Source organism: Spermophilus citellus (genome assembly GCF_964194105.1).
Source record: "Spermophilus citellus genome assembly, chromosome: 12".
Classification (NCBI taxonomy): domain Eukaryota; kingdom Metazoa; phylum Chordata; class Mammalia; order Rodentia; family Sciuridae; genus Spermophilus; species Spermophilus citellus.
The window spans coordinates 57,283,189-57,297,648 of NC_138198.1; the positions used below are offsets into that span (position 1 = coordinate 57,283,189).

The window sequence follows — 14,460 nt, forward strand, 5'->3', positions numbered from 1 at the left end:
TCAGGTTTTCCATTTATTCCAGTTAAAACCACAAGGAGGTCCAAATGCCTGGGACACAGACTCATGGGATGAGGAGGAAGTGGGTGCTGAAGGGAAGGCCTTGCTCTGTGCTCTGAGTTGTTGAGGCATGTCCCAGGCGCTTGGTTCCGAGGCTGTGTTTGGCCTCCACTGGACCTGGAGAGTGGTGGTGGTTAGTCAGCTTGAGCAGAGCTTCAGGAGAGCTTCAGGACACCTATGTGCTGCGTATACATCCGGAAGGTGGTGTTTAAAAAAGCTGTTTGTTTACTTCTGACCAAGTACATAAATGGTCACACAGATGATAGCTGGGGGAGTAGACTCTTATCAGTAAGCTGGACAATGCCGAGAACAGATAGTGGTCAGGGAGCCAACTGTGGTCAGTTCCAGCCCAGGACACCTGGGTCTCTCCAGAAGGGCCAGGTTTGTCCTGAGGACTGCGTGATAGTTCCAACCAGACCTTCAAGTTATGTCCTCTAAAAGAAAAACACTGATCCTTATTTGGGAGGGATATCAGAGGAAGCAGTTTTAGTGTGCTTTTAAGTCTTTTAATCCTCAGACTTCCTTCTTGACCCTGAACCTCTTATGTTTTAAGATAAATTTCTTCCTCTGGGTATCTCTTAGCAAATGATTGGTTTTTCTCCTACCTCAGCATGATTCAGAGTACTGTGTGCTGGTGGTTAGGTCAGTTTTAACTGGCAGTGAGCTTATTAAGAGGGTCCTTCTGCCAGACAGTGGTCCATTCTGTTTGTTTAATAATTTCAAAATGGAAAGAACATTGAACTTGTCCTCAGTTGGAATTTTGAGGCTGCTTTGTTGTGCTGGTGATCCCAGGGCCTCACACATACTAGGCATGCGTTCTACCATGGAGCCACGTCCCCAGCCTTGAAACCTTTGGGTTTGAATTATAAGCTCCTATTGTTAGTGCCATAGTTAGCCATTTCGTTCTTCTGTTTTTTTCTTAATCAAAAAGTTTTCCTCCATGTTTTTCCTGTTTAATGACTGACAGGTCTATATAATGGTCTTTACCCTGAGAGAGTTGGTTCAAGATATTTGAACGGGCCAGATTATTTGAAATAACTAGAATTTCAGTGTGTGTCTTGCTGAACTAGAATTAACCGTGTCCACCATGTGGCCTGTGTAATGGTTTTATTAATGAGGTTTTAGGCATAAAGTTAGCTAGATGACATCGAAATAAAACACACAGACTTAGTTACCTTATTTATATTGTCAGGTCTGAGACGGCTCCCCTCTCTGGTTTTTTCTTCTAACAGCCCAGCAGGGCAGCAAGGATTACTCAGGGCTAGCAGGAGAGAGAGAGATTGAACACGCCTGGGAGTAGCCTTTTATTGGGGAACAAGAGATTTAGGGGAGAATTTCATCCAATGAAGGTTGAGGGGGGACCGCACTCCAAGGTCAGGGTCAGTGATTGGGCCCCCGGGGTCAGTGGTCAGGCACACCCCCACACGGATGGGCTCTCTCATCAGGAAAGGGCCGGGAAAGCTCCGACACAGCCAGAGCGCCTCAGACCCTTAACGGGAGCCACCCAATCACGTGTCAGAAATGGCTTCCCACAACCGTGTGTTTTGAAAGCAGCATGGGTTCTCTGGTGTCTTTGACACGCACGCAGACTGATTTCTGTGGGAAATCTGGGCAGGTGCTTGGCTCAGGCGTCCTTGGTGCTTTTGGAAGACTCCCCTGGGTGTATGTTTCTTTTGTGGGGGGGGGGGAGCTCTGTATTCCTCAATTCTTTTGGGATGACAAGTAGAGATTTTGTTTTATCATGCATTTCCTTAATAAGTAAAAAAGTAGTTTGGCAGAAGTACAGATTTAGTTTGTCATGGTTTATTTTTACTGTGCTCGTGGTAAGGGTCTTTCTGCAGGTGTGAGTGGAGAGTGGTCCCTGGGCTTTGCTCTTTACTGGCCACTTGACAGCAAGCTTGGCTTCTTCAGCTCGACCGTTCTGCTTGTGTGGGTGGCCGTAGGTGACCACAGTCCTTTCTGAACCTTTAGGAGATGGTGCTGAAGTTGTGAAGTTTTGGGGACATAATGACTCTATTGCCTTTTATCTAGCAACTCTGAAAGCATTCTTTTTTTATTTTTTTATTAGTTGTTGATGGACTTTTTATTTATTTATTTATTTATTTATTTATTTATTTATTTATATGTGGTGCTAAGAATAGAACCCAGTGCCTCACACATGTGAAGCAAGCGCTCTACCACTGATCCACAACCCCAGCCCTGAAAGCATTCTTGAAAGAAAGTAGAAAGGTTCCAGGATACTTAAAAATCTCAGCATTACATCCAAACAGAAACAGTGTTTTCTTTAAGAATTTCTTCTTTTTTTTTTAAATTCTGATTTGTTTTATATGACAAAGGAATGCATTATAATTCATATTACACATATAGAGCATAATTTTTCATATCTGGTTGTATACAAAGTATATTCAAAGTATATTCACACCATTTGTGTCTTCATACATGTACTTTGGATAATAATGTCCATCTCATTCCACCGTCTTTCCTATCCCCGTGCCCTCTCTCTTCCCCTCCCACCCCTTTGCCCTATCTAGAGTTTTATTTATTTTTATGTGGTGCTGAGGCTCAAACCCAGGGCCTCGCACATGCTAGACAATTGCTCTACCACTGAACACAACCCCAGCCCCTGATGTTGGTTGTTTTAATCAATCATAGTAATAACCGTTATTTATCAGGTGGCTAGTATGTGCCCAATACTGTTAAAACACTTCATGAACTAGATTTCTTTTTATAGTCATGTTTGTTGAGATATAATTTATATTTGGTACAATTTGTCCTATTTAGTTTTATAGTTATATGAATTTTGACAACACAAATATTAAAAAATGACAACATATATAATGGATATATAGTACTACAGTCAAGATACAGAATATGTTACCTTGTTCTCCTTTCTTTCTTTCTTTTAAATAAATAAATAATAATAAATTATTTAATATTTATTTAAATATATTTAAATAAATAAATAATAAATAAATTAACCCAATGGATTATCAATATAATTTGCAAAGAAAATAATTGTTAGATATGTCATGTTCATTTTGTTTGTCCTAATAATTCTTTGGAATGTAATGTCTATTTAACACATAGCACACCTCAATTCAGATGAGACATTTCAAATACTCAGTGGCCTCATGTAACCAGTGGGTGCCATATTCCCTCTTTTCTCCATCTTTCACTTTTGGTGAGACATATGCTATAGGCTGCATGATAAGTCCCCTGTTATGTGGTGTCTTGTTGAGTTCCTTCAGAAAGGGACACCAAAGAGATGAACTTAGAATATTCAAAAGTGGAATGAGGTGATTTATTCTTCCCTATAAGACTATTAGACTGTTAAGTTGGTTTCTTCATGCTTCAGTTAGGTCACCTCTACAAGGTTTTCATAATGGCTCTCTCTTCTTTCACCTCCTACCTCTCCAAGTCTACAGAAGGAAAGGTGCTTCACAAAATTCGTTGGTTTCCCTCAACCTTGCCCTTATCTTTATAAATCCCTTATTAAACAATTTTTACCCTGATTGATCTCTTTCATCCTTGACTCTTGAATAATGGTTTTTTAATTATAAGAAAGTAAGATATACCTCATCTCATATCACAGGCAATATATATACACATACCAGATTAATTATATGTTAAAATATCATGCATAGAATGCTAAAACTTTTAAAAGAAAATATTTGGTGACTTTTCGAAGAGAAGTGGAAAATTAAAAAATACAAAATAAACAAAAACCTGAAAAATCAGATGACATTGTAGTTAAAATTTTTATGTGTAAAAATTTATCAAAAAGAGTTGAGAGACACGAATTGTGTTACCGGTCATTTTTGTTTGTTATTCAGCTTGACTTGGTTTCTGCTTTGGTGGCTTTTCCTTTACTGTAGTTCTTCCCTTTGCGGATTTTCATTGTTCTCTTCATCTCCTCCTTGTGGAATATTTTGCCAAAAATGTTCTGTACTGCAGGCTTTCTTGCTGTAAATTCTTTTAGCCTTTGTTTATCATGGAAGGTTTTTATTTCATCAAATTTGAAGCTTAATTTTGCTGGATGTAAGATTCTTGGTTGGCATTCATTATCTTTTAGAGCTTGGTGTATGTTGTTCCCGGATCTCCTGGATTTCAGGGTCTGCGTTGAAAATTCTGCTGAGATCCGAACTGGTCTTCCCTTATAAATAATCTGATTTTTCTCTCTTGTGGCCTTTAAAATTCTATCCTTAATCTGTATACTGGGCATTTTCATGTGTCTTGGTGTACATCTGTTGTAATTTTGTACACTTGGTGTCCCATAGGCCTCTTGTATTTGATTTTCTAGTTCATTCCTCATGCTTGGGAAATTTTCTGATATATTTCATTGAAGAGATTGTGCATTTCTTTGGTTTGAATCTCTGAGCCTTCCTCTATCCCAATGAATTTAAATCTGGTCTTTTGATGGTATCCCATAATTCTTGGATGTTCTGTTTGTGGTTTCTTACCATCTTCACTGTGAGGTCAACTTTATTTTCAAGATTGTATATTTTATCCTCATTGTCTGAGGTCCTGTCTTCCAGGTGGTCTAGTCTGTTGGTAATACTATCTGTTGAGTTTTTAATTGGCTTATTGTTTCTTTCATTTCAAGGATTTCTGTTTGTTTGTTTTTCCCCCCAGTAATCTTTCTTTCTTCAAGTAATCTCTTGCAGCCTGTGTTTGCTCTCTTATCTCTTTGTTCTCTTATCTCTTTGTTTTTGCCTGTATCTGCTCCCTTAGGTCATTCTTTAACTCCCAGGTCACTTTAGTTATGTGTGTTCTGAACTCCTTCTCTGACATTTCACCTACTGCTCTATCTATGGTGTCTATTGTTGTGGTATCTCGGTTTGTTGGGGACACTTTCCTCCCTTGTTTTTTCATGATGTCTTTGTGTCTTCCTCCCCTGCAGTGTAGATCCGAGGTATCACAGCTTCTGCCCTATTGTCTTATAGTGTCCCCATAGGTTACCAATACCTCACTTTTAAAGGAGAGAGCAATATTACAGCACTCAGTGTGCCCAACGTGCAGCCATATATCAGTTAGCTTCTGTTTTTACATTTAGAGTTTTGTCACTATAATCAGAAATGATGAGTTTGGTTCTATCTTCTACCTTATAGTCAATAGGTTTGTGACATGGTTTACAGTTTCTGGTGGTGGAAGGGGGTGGGGGCTAGAGGGTTGGCTGAGATGTTCATGAGGTAGGATGTGGAATATGGAGGTATTAGATTATATGACTAGTGAGAGGGTGATCATAAGAAGGTGGCTATTAGTAGGAGAAACAAGAGAGAGGCCACCCCAAGCAAGACTCCCTGTCACCTCAGCAACAGGATAACTGTTAGCACCCCTAGTAGAGAAACCTCTGGTGCAGCCAGGCCCACAGGGACCTTGGTGACATCTTACCAGGTCCTGATTGTTGTCCCTTGACAGAAGCGGCGCTATCCCAGTTACATGGCAGTGGCAGCCTGAAGCCTATATAGGCACTTGATATTGGGCTGTGGAGCCATGCTTTGGTGAAAAAGGGACCCCAGCCCTGGTGGCTGGCTCTCCGAATCTCCAGGCTGCAAGGGTGATGGTGGTGGTTGTGGTGGGGGGCAGGCCTTTCCTCTGGATCTTCAGACTGCCATGTCGGATTTGTTGATTTCTGTTTACAATTTTTCTTTTCAATAATTCCTACACTTTGTTGTTTCCTTCCTTTCACTTTGAGTCTGATTTGTTTTTTCTAGGATTCTAAGGTGGAGGCCTGACTTCTTTCAGATGGTTCCTAACAGCACTTAAAGCTGTGCATGTCCCTCTGGACATTGCCTCACTGCTCCTTGTACACTGGACCTGCTGCTGTGTTTTGTGTCACTCTGATTGAAGTAAGGTGCTTTAGATGTCTTCTTTGACCCATGGTTACAGAGGTTAGAAGGGTGTTGTTTAATTTATGAATATTTGGGGATTTTTCAAGAGGCCTGTTGTTATTCGTGTCTAATTCTGTTGTGGAGAGCACCTTGTATGATTCAGTCCTTTCATGTTTGAGATTTACTTTTTGGCCTAAATCGTCCTGTCTGGGTGCCTGTCCTGTGCGGGTTGCTGAAGCACTTGTTTTCTCTAGCTGTTGTATACAGCGCCTTGTTAGGTGGGGTGGCTGGTGGTGGTTAGTTCTTCCCTGGTCTTGCTGACTCTGCCTGATGACCTTAGCTGTCCTCAGGTTCCTTTGTCTGCGGTTACAGAGCTGCCTCCTTATCGCTGGGCTGCCTCCTTATCTCAGGCTCAGGATTGCCTGCTACAACTTTTTCCTTCCTCTGACTCTTGACCTTTTTGATCCCTGACTATTTAAAGTGCACTTCTTGTGAACAGTGCTATGATTGTGTTGTGTTTCACATCAGCTCCCAACTCTGTGGTCTTTGCTTTTTAATTGGTGTGTATTCTTCTCATCTTCAGTGTAATTACTGATTCTGTCATCAGGTTCCTGCTGTTTCGTCCCAGCTGTTCTGTATTTCTATACTTTGTGTTTCTTCCTGCCTTCTTTTGCCTTTTAATATCTCATTTTAATTTTCCTCTTGGCTTATCAGCAGTTCCCCATTTGTTTTGTTTTAGTGATTGCTCTGTGGTTTCCAGTGTACTTGCTCATCTTATGGTGGTCTGTTTCAAATACTGTGCCACGTCTCATAAACTGGAAGAACTATGGTGGAGGTCCACATGTTTCCTTCTGTTCTTTGTGCTATTATTGACAAATATCTTCTGTGTATTTTATAAACCTTACAATGCAGTGTTACTCTTTTTGATTTAGACTTGTTTTTTAAAGAAATTTTAAAAGGAGAAAGAATCTTATGTTGACTTATTTACCTTTTCCAGCATCCTTCATTCCTTTGTATAAATCCAGGTTTTCTGTTGGTAATGTCCCCAGTCTGAAGAACGTCTCTGGTCATTTCTTGAACAGGTCTGCTGCAAACAAGTTTTTTTCAGCTTTGCTAGAGAAAAATGTCTTCATTTTGAAGGTTATTTTTGCTGGATATGGAATTCTGTTAACAGTATTCTTTGAGCATTTGAGAGAGGTCCTGTTTTATGATATTTTTTTCTTTTGAGAGGCTCATGGTTGTTTGTGTGTGTGTGTGTGTGTGTGTGTGTGTGTGTATGTATGCGTGCGTGCTGGGTGGGCCCAAGACTTGAGCCTGCTGTGCAGACCTCTACCTTTGACCCCCCCCACCCCCACCCCAGGGCTCCAGCCTTAGCTCTCCTGTACCAGGCTGCCCATTTGGCCGTTCGTTCTTAACTTGCCTGTGTGTTTCATACCTGTCTTTCCTTCCCAAGGATGCTTAAAAGATTTCTCTTCATTATTGCTTTTCCTTCAGTTCAGTTTTGCTCTATCTTTGATTTTCTTTGAGTTGCATATATGTTAGACTGTTTAATGTTATCCAGCCTGATAATCTTTCCCTCTCCCACTCTGGTTTTTTAAAAATTTCTGTTTAATTTGGTGTAGTTTCTGTTTGTCGTCTCCAGGATCAGTCTGTGCTCTGTGAACTAATGAAACGTATTTCATTCTGTAGTCTGTATTGAAAAGCCCTAGCACTTGTGTGGTTCTTGATCACAGCTTCTATTTCTCTTATGTTGTTTTCTTTTAAATCTTTGAACATAGTGTGTGTTTTAAAGTCCTTGTCTGCCAGTTCTCCCATCTTTGCCACTTTGACCACTGTGCCAACTAGCCACTTCTAGGGCAGTTCCGTGGACTGAGCTTTCTCCTTCCTGGGTTCACATTTTCCTACTCCTATTCTGTGGTTAGGTGCTGGGCTTTGTAAAAGCTGCCTGTTTCCATCTTTCAGCAGAGGGTGAGTATTGTCTTGAGTGGACTGTGAGAGTGGTGGCCTGATCAGTCCATCCTGGTTTGAGTGGACTGACTGGACTGGGTGGTAACTGTAGGCAAGTAGGCGTGGCTGAGGAGGTGAGTTCTCTGCCCCGTGACCCTTCCCCCTTCTGCTTCCTGATGACCATCATGAACTTGGAGCTGTCCTCTGCTGGGCCCTTCCCCGTGATGTGCTGCCTCACCTTGGGGCCAGAGCAGTGGAATTGGCTTTCTCTGGAGACTCTACTGCCAGAGTCCCCAGAGGAGCAAGTCCTATGGGCCTCACGCCTAGAGCCCGTGTCCTCCTTTTTGTTAGCAGTGTCTAATGACTGTTGAGGAGTGCCCCTGCTGCAGCTGTTGGAGACCTTGTGGGTTTGCCCCCTGCTATCCTCGGGTCCTTTGCACTGTTCAGCCCAGGGAACGCTTCCCATGGTAGTGGTCCAGAGACCCCAGCTTTCACTCGTCATGATCCATTTTGTGTACTGTAACACAGTATCATAGTCTGGGTAGTTGTATTAAGAACAGAGGTTTATTTCTCACAGTTCTGGGGCTGGGAAGTTCAATGCTGAATGCCAGTCTCCGGTGAGGACTTAGGTGCTATGTTATAACATGGCAGAGGGCATTGAGCATCAAGAGAGCCCACTGTTTTGACAAAGCCCCCCTGCCATCACTGATCACTGGTGAGGGTGGAGCCCTAGGACCACAGCACCAGAGAGAGCCTGTTTTCAGTCTGTCGTGTGGACACGCCTGCCACCTCCTGCACCTTTGCTGCGGGCCCGCCCCCTTCCTTTCCAGGCTGTGGAATGTTCCGTAGCTAAGAACCTGCAAGGTCTTATCAGACAGTCCTCCTTCGGTTGGTCACAGGCCCTGGACACACACCGAGTGCTGAGGTTGGCCTCTGTGGGTTCTTGGCGGCAGAGGGTCCTGACTGTTCCTGGCTCTGGGGGAAGGTCACGAACCCAGGAAGGCCTGGCCACCCGTCCTCCCCACTGGCCCTGCCCCCCTGGGCTGGGGTTCCCATGACCTGTGAGCAGGAGAGCTCTGGACGCAGGTGGGGCGCCCAGAAACATCCTTTGGAATGTCCCTTCTCCCCAGGTGACCGGCTGCATGGCTCTGTCGTCCTGACCAGTGCTGATCTGTGGCTGTTAGGACCAGGGTGCCCCTGGGCGGGGGCCGGGGCCAGGGTGCTGCCTCTGGGTCTAGTCCAGTGCTTTCGGGATGCACACGGCTCAGATGGGCATTTCAGATGCAGGCAGTCAGCATGGGGTCCGCGCTTGGGGCAGGTTAGCCCAGGGCACCACGTCAGGGAGGGGGTGGCCGACGAGTGTGTGGGGTATGGGCGCCACCTGCCTTCGGCCATCTTGTCAGATGGCCCTCACTCGTGACACAGCCCGATGGCCTTGGCCCAGGGTCAGGCTGTTCCCAAACACGAGCGGGCGGCCAGGGTGGGAGTGGGAAGGAGGGCCGCTCCCCGCACTGCTGCTGGGGAGGCACAAGGGGCCATTGTGGCTGACACCCAGGGCGGGACCTGCTTATCTTTCTCCAGCAGTTAGGCTGGGTGGACGGTGGTGAGAGAGGCATTCCTAGAGCCCTTCTCCTCCTCCACGCGCCTCCCGGGAGCAGTCTAGGTTAGACCCCCTCGCTGCCAGGTGTCCTGGAGGTTGAGTGCTGCCCACCCAGGGCCCGACTCCCACTGCGTCACCTGCCGGGGGCTGGGACGCGGGTCTGTGTGGCACTCCTGGTCTGTGGAGTGAGTGTTCTACAGCGCTCTTAGGTGGCAAGGTCCCCCAGGCTCCGAGAAGTGCAGTGTCCCAGTCCGGTGGCATGCAGGGTCACGAGCCCTGTCCTTGAGTACCGCTGGGGACAGTGCAGGGGCCTCGGCCTTACTGGGAGAGTCCAGCTCCAGGTCTGTTCCCAAAGGGCCTGAGAGGTTGCCAGAAGCCACCACCGCCCTTCTACCTGACGCTGAGGCTCCTGCTGGCTTCCCACTGGGGCCAGAGCACCTGGGAGTCCGGCTGGGGTGGCCAGGGTGGGACCCTACGTCCTGGATGCTGAGAGCAGCTTCTTGCAGGGCGGGTTCCAGCCAGGGGCCACCTGAGCTTTGTAGAAGGCACCTGCCCACAGTCACTTCACCTGGTGGAGAGAGCGAGCCTCCTGGGGTCTCCACAGATAAGGACACTTCCCTTTGTCCCCTCTGCCTTCAGTCACTTCTCCCAAGCCCACTTCCAACCGCAGCTGCAGGAGTCTCAGGGCTCTATCGTCTGAGCTGGGGACACCACTGGGTCCTCCTCAGACCTGCGCTCGGGGCCACCCCTGCCAGCAGGGGGTGGGATCCTCAAAGTGAATCCTAAATAGTCCAGGGGCTTCACGGAGAAGAAGCCAGCCACTGCTCAGCCTCAGGCTGCCAAAGCAAACCTTAGAGGGACCCCCCCCCCCCAGGCCAGCCCCCCCTTACAGGGGTCCAGGGAGCCGGTCTGACAGGGGGGCTCTGGCGGACTTGGGTTACTCTAGAATGGGGTTGGCCTGCCCAGGGCCTCCAGGCACCCTCTGGATTCATGCCAGACTCAGGGTCAGACCTCCACAGCGGGTGACCCAGGCCCTGGAGACAGGAGTGCCAGGCCATGTGGCATCCTCATGGGGCCTCTGTGGCCACTTTAAGCTCTGTGGTTAAGGAAGCTACTGCCCAGGGAGCCGCTCTCCCGCTGGTGCTCCTCGAGAGGTCTGAAGTGCGTCCTTGCACCACAGGAATGACAGATGTGGAAGTCACATGTACCACTTGTGCCAGCAGGGTGGGATCAGAGGGCAGGAAGATGGGCTTCCAGTGCCCCGGGCCAGTCAGCACAGGATGGAGGCTGGGGAGCCCGAGCAGGACGAGGGGCGGTCACTGCCATGGCCCTGACAGGGGCCCTCTACTGCCCTTGGCTGTGGATTGGGAAGGCCTTCCTACTCAGGGTTGCTGGGCAGAGCTGCTCTCCAGGCGAAGGGGCTGGTTCCACCTACGTGTGGTGCTGGGAGTCAAAGCCAGGGCCGCGGATGCCAAGTCTAGGATGCCCGCTCCTAGACTTCCAGAAGCCAATGCCACTCACCGTGGTGGACAGATGCCATCTGGTCCCAGCCATAATCCCCAGAACCAGGTTTCTGCCGTGTCCACATTCCCAGACTTAAGGCGAAGGCAGAGCGATATGGGCCTGCACTCAGGCCAGGGGACAGGCAGAGGGAGCCCTGGGGTGGCCAGCACTGCGCCTTCTCCTGAGTCCGCTGAGCCAGCAGCCACACAGAGCAATGGAGGCCCTGAGTCTGAGGCCCCACCAGTGTCCACCCAGCACCAGCCAAGGGTCAGCCCATCTTCCAGATAGGGAATTGCCCAGAACTAGGGTGGCATGTCCGAGACACAGTGGGGGCACCTTGGCCTGTTGGCTCATAGGATTCCCCAGCACTGGGTGGCTGCGACAGCCGATGTTCATCTTAAGGCAAAAGGGCTGCTTCTATGGACTTCAGATGCCCATCTGCTATAGTCCTGGAGGTCTCAAGTCCAAAGTCAAGGTGTTGTCAGGACCGTCCTTCCCAAGTCTCCAGGGGAGGACATAGAAGAAAAGAAAAAAAAATTGAAACCAGAGTCCTTGGGGAGGGTTAGGGTTAGGGTTCCAGCTTGGGGGGCTCCAGGCGTCCCTGAGCCCATGGCTGCTTTGCCCCAGATCTGCCTCCGTCTCTCTGCCAGACATGGTGGGGACACCTGTCTAATTCCTGAGGGTCCCACTGCAGCCCTCACTGGCCCGCTCAGACCATCTCTTCAGATAGGGCTCCCCCTGCCCTCCGGCGGCAAGCCTCGCGCTTCAGCGCCTTCCTCTGTCTGACCGCTGTGCTGGAGCCCAGAGGCAGAGTGAGGGACAGGATGGCAGCTGTCCCCAGTGGAAGCGTGGCCTTCCTGCTGCCAGGGATGGAGGTCCCCTCCCTGCAGCAAGTGTGCCTGGGCTGTGCCTGGCTGGTGGGGTTCTGAGGCTCCCCCCACCTCCGAGCACAGGAGTGAGCTCAGAGCTGGCCATCTCCAGATCACGGGTTTCCCAGGCCTGGGCCCTGGCAAGCTGTAGCCAGGGCTTTCCTCAACACGAGGGCCAAGCAGATCTCGGGGGACACAGTGGCCATGGGGAACCTCTGTCCTGAGTCAGGGCCACAGGGCTGGCCACGTCCCCGGTGGGAAGAGTTTGACTCTCAGTCCCATTCCCTTATGCACTTGGCCATCAAGGGAACCCTCCCTCCCCGGCATCTGTCAGGGAGGAATCTGAGGGCAGGGGCAGTTCCCTGTCCCCCGGGGTGGGTGGTTCCCATGGCTGCACTGGTGTGACAGGGACTTGGACTCTTTCCCTGAAACCTCTCTCCTGGGTCTCTGCACACGCCCACCCTCCCCCAGTTCTCAGGCCCCACCAGCTCCCAGGGCCACGCGGCCTCTGGTTTGCTGGGCTCTCAGCGCTGCTTGTGCCTCGGCTTCCTCCAGCCCCTCAGGAAGGCGCGCTTTATGGGTGGGGATGGGGACACCCAGGGGAGGGACTTCAGAGGCTGCTACAGGCTGCCAGCCAGGAACTGCCTGGGACGGAGTCACTGCCCCTGGGCGGCCAGAGCAGGAGAGGAGGCAGTGAGGCCCTGCACCTCAGTGTGGTAGGAGCTGCTTTGTGCTGGACCAGGCCTGCACCCAGCTCTGCTGGGTCCACATTGTCCTTTCTGTCCGTTCCCTGAGCTGGCAGCGCAGTCCTTTCCATCCATGGCAGGCTGTGGAAGTCACCTCTGCCTGGCCTGGGCAGTGGGGGACAGGCCAGTGTGACCCAGCCTGGGGCTGCGCCAGGTGTTTCAGACATTGAGCAGCCACTCTGACCTGAACCCTTCTGTGTCACCCAGTTGTGGCGACCTGGAAAGTGTCCAGGCATCGTGGGGTGGGACTGCCATTCTGGGGTCATCTTCTCAGGAGGGTGCGTGTCTCCCATTTCTCCTTGGGGCCAGCACCAGCCTCCCACAGAACCGCTGCCACCCTGCGTGGGTGGCCTTGCCGCCTCTGGCTGCCCTGGAGAGGGCAGGGACCAGCCTCCCTGAGCAGAGCTGTGGCTGAGCAGCACAGTTGGGGCAGGTAGAGCCCTGGCTCTGTACGGTCACCCCCAAACCACATCAGGCCGTGCCAGCCCCAGCCCAGGGACAGCTCGGGGTCCAGACCAGCAGACCTAGTACCACCCCATGGCACCTGTGGAGAGAAGGTAGCCTGTGATTGGTCAAGTGGCCAGTGGAGCTGTGGCCTCCCTCCTGGGCCAGTATCCAGTGTAGACGGAGACTGGCCACACTCCTGGGCTCTGCTGCTTGCTGAGGTCCTTGGACTCCTGTTGCACCCCATGCTCCCTCTGTCCATGGTCAGGCAGGACAGCCAGCCTCCAGGGCCTCAGTGTCAGTTGGGGGCCCACGCCAACAATCTTTGGCAGAGCTTCACCTCCCGGGGGACTTGACCCTGCCCTCCCACTATCTCCCACCCGATGGCAGGTGGGAAGCTGGAGCTGACCAGCTGTGCTCAAGGCTAGGTGGTCTGGGGTACTGTCCTATTGCACCTGGGCAGCCGTCTCCTCCAGGGGAGGTCCTGGTAGGGTGGCCGAGCCACACTGTCCCAGGAACAGAGCCACATGGCTGGTTGGGAGGACCTGGTCCAGCGTGCGCTTGGCCGTCTCAGGCCACCAAGTCGAGCCGAGTCCCAGGAAGTCCTGCCCTGTAGTAGGAACTCTGGACCATCTTGAGTGATGATTGCCCCCTGAGCTGGTGGCCAGAGTGGTGTGCCACATGGGCACTGGGGTCACCAAGGTCTTGGGCTGCAGGTATCTGGCTCTGACTAGGAGACCTCAGCATGTCCCCAGCCCCATGTCTTGTCCTTAGTGGGTAAGAGGCTGCTATTGTCCAGTCTGGAGGGCAGTGGTGGGGACCCGTTGGTAAAACAGGGATCTGAAGTGTCCTGTGTGCTGGCTTGGTCCAGTGCTGCTCACCAGCAGGCAGGCATGTGTCCCTAGTCCCTGGAACTTACTCTGCCATAGCACTGTGGGGGGTGTTACTCAGGCTGGCAGATCCTCACACCCCTGGCACGTGGCCATGCCTTAGTTTCCCCACTGGTAGGACAGATGCCCTCCCTCCCAGCAGAGTGTCTGGGTCCAGGCACTGGGAATGTGGCTGGGTTCCTCAGAAGTAAGGTACTCCAGAATATTCCACTGGAGAACAGGTGGGTTAGAACCTAGAGGGGCTGTGGGCAGCTCAGCTGAGGCGTTGTTGAAAGTGCCTGTCCTGAATGCCTGTCCCCAGCCCACAGGGTCCAGCCAGCTTGCTGACCATAGTATAACCAGGAGAGCAGGAGGCTGTCCCCCGGGGCTGGGTGAGGTTTTCTCAGGATGCCAGTCCCGGTGGCAGGTGGGTCCGCAGCCTCCCAGCCCAGTTACGGGAGACTCCCAGGTCCAGAGCGCTGTAAGAACAAGGACCCCCAACAGGAGTGCTGTCCACCCTCCAAGGGGCCCCAGCAGTGTCTGCTGTAGGAGGTCCTGTGCTGCGTTTGAAGCACAGGCTTCAGGTGGGTGAAT

The 14,460-nt window shown here is 50.2% G+C and overlaps 1 long non-coding RNA gene across 3 annotated transcripts in view; it reads left to right on the top strand.

The window, feature by feature from the left end:
• The window catches only part of LOC308631379, a 987,731-nt gene that overhangs the window by 951,021 nt on the left and 22,250 nt on the right, over positions 1-14,460 (top strand). The gene's annotated exons all lie outside the window — the stretch shown is intronic.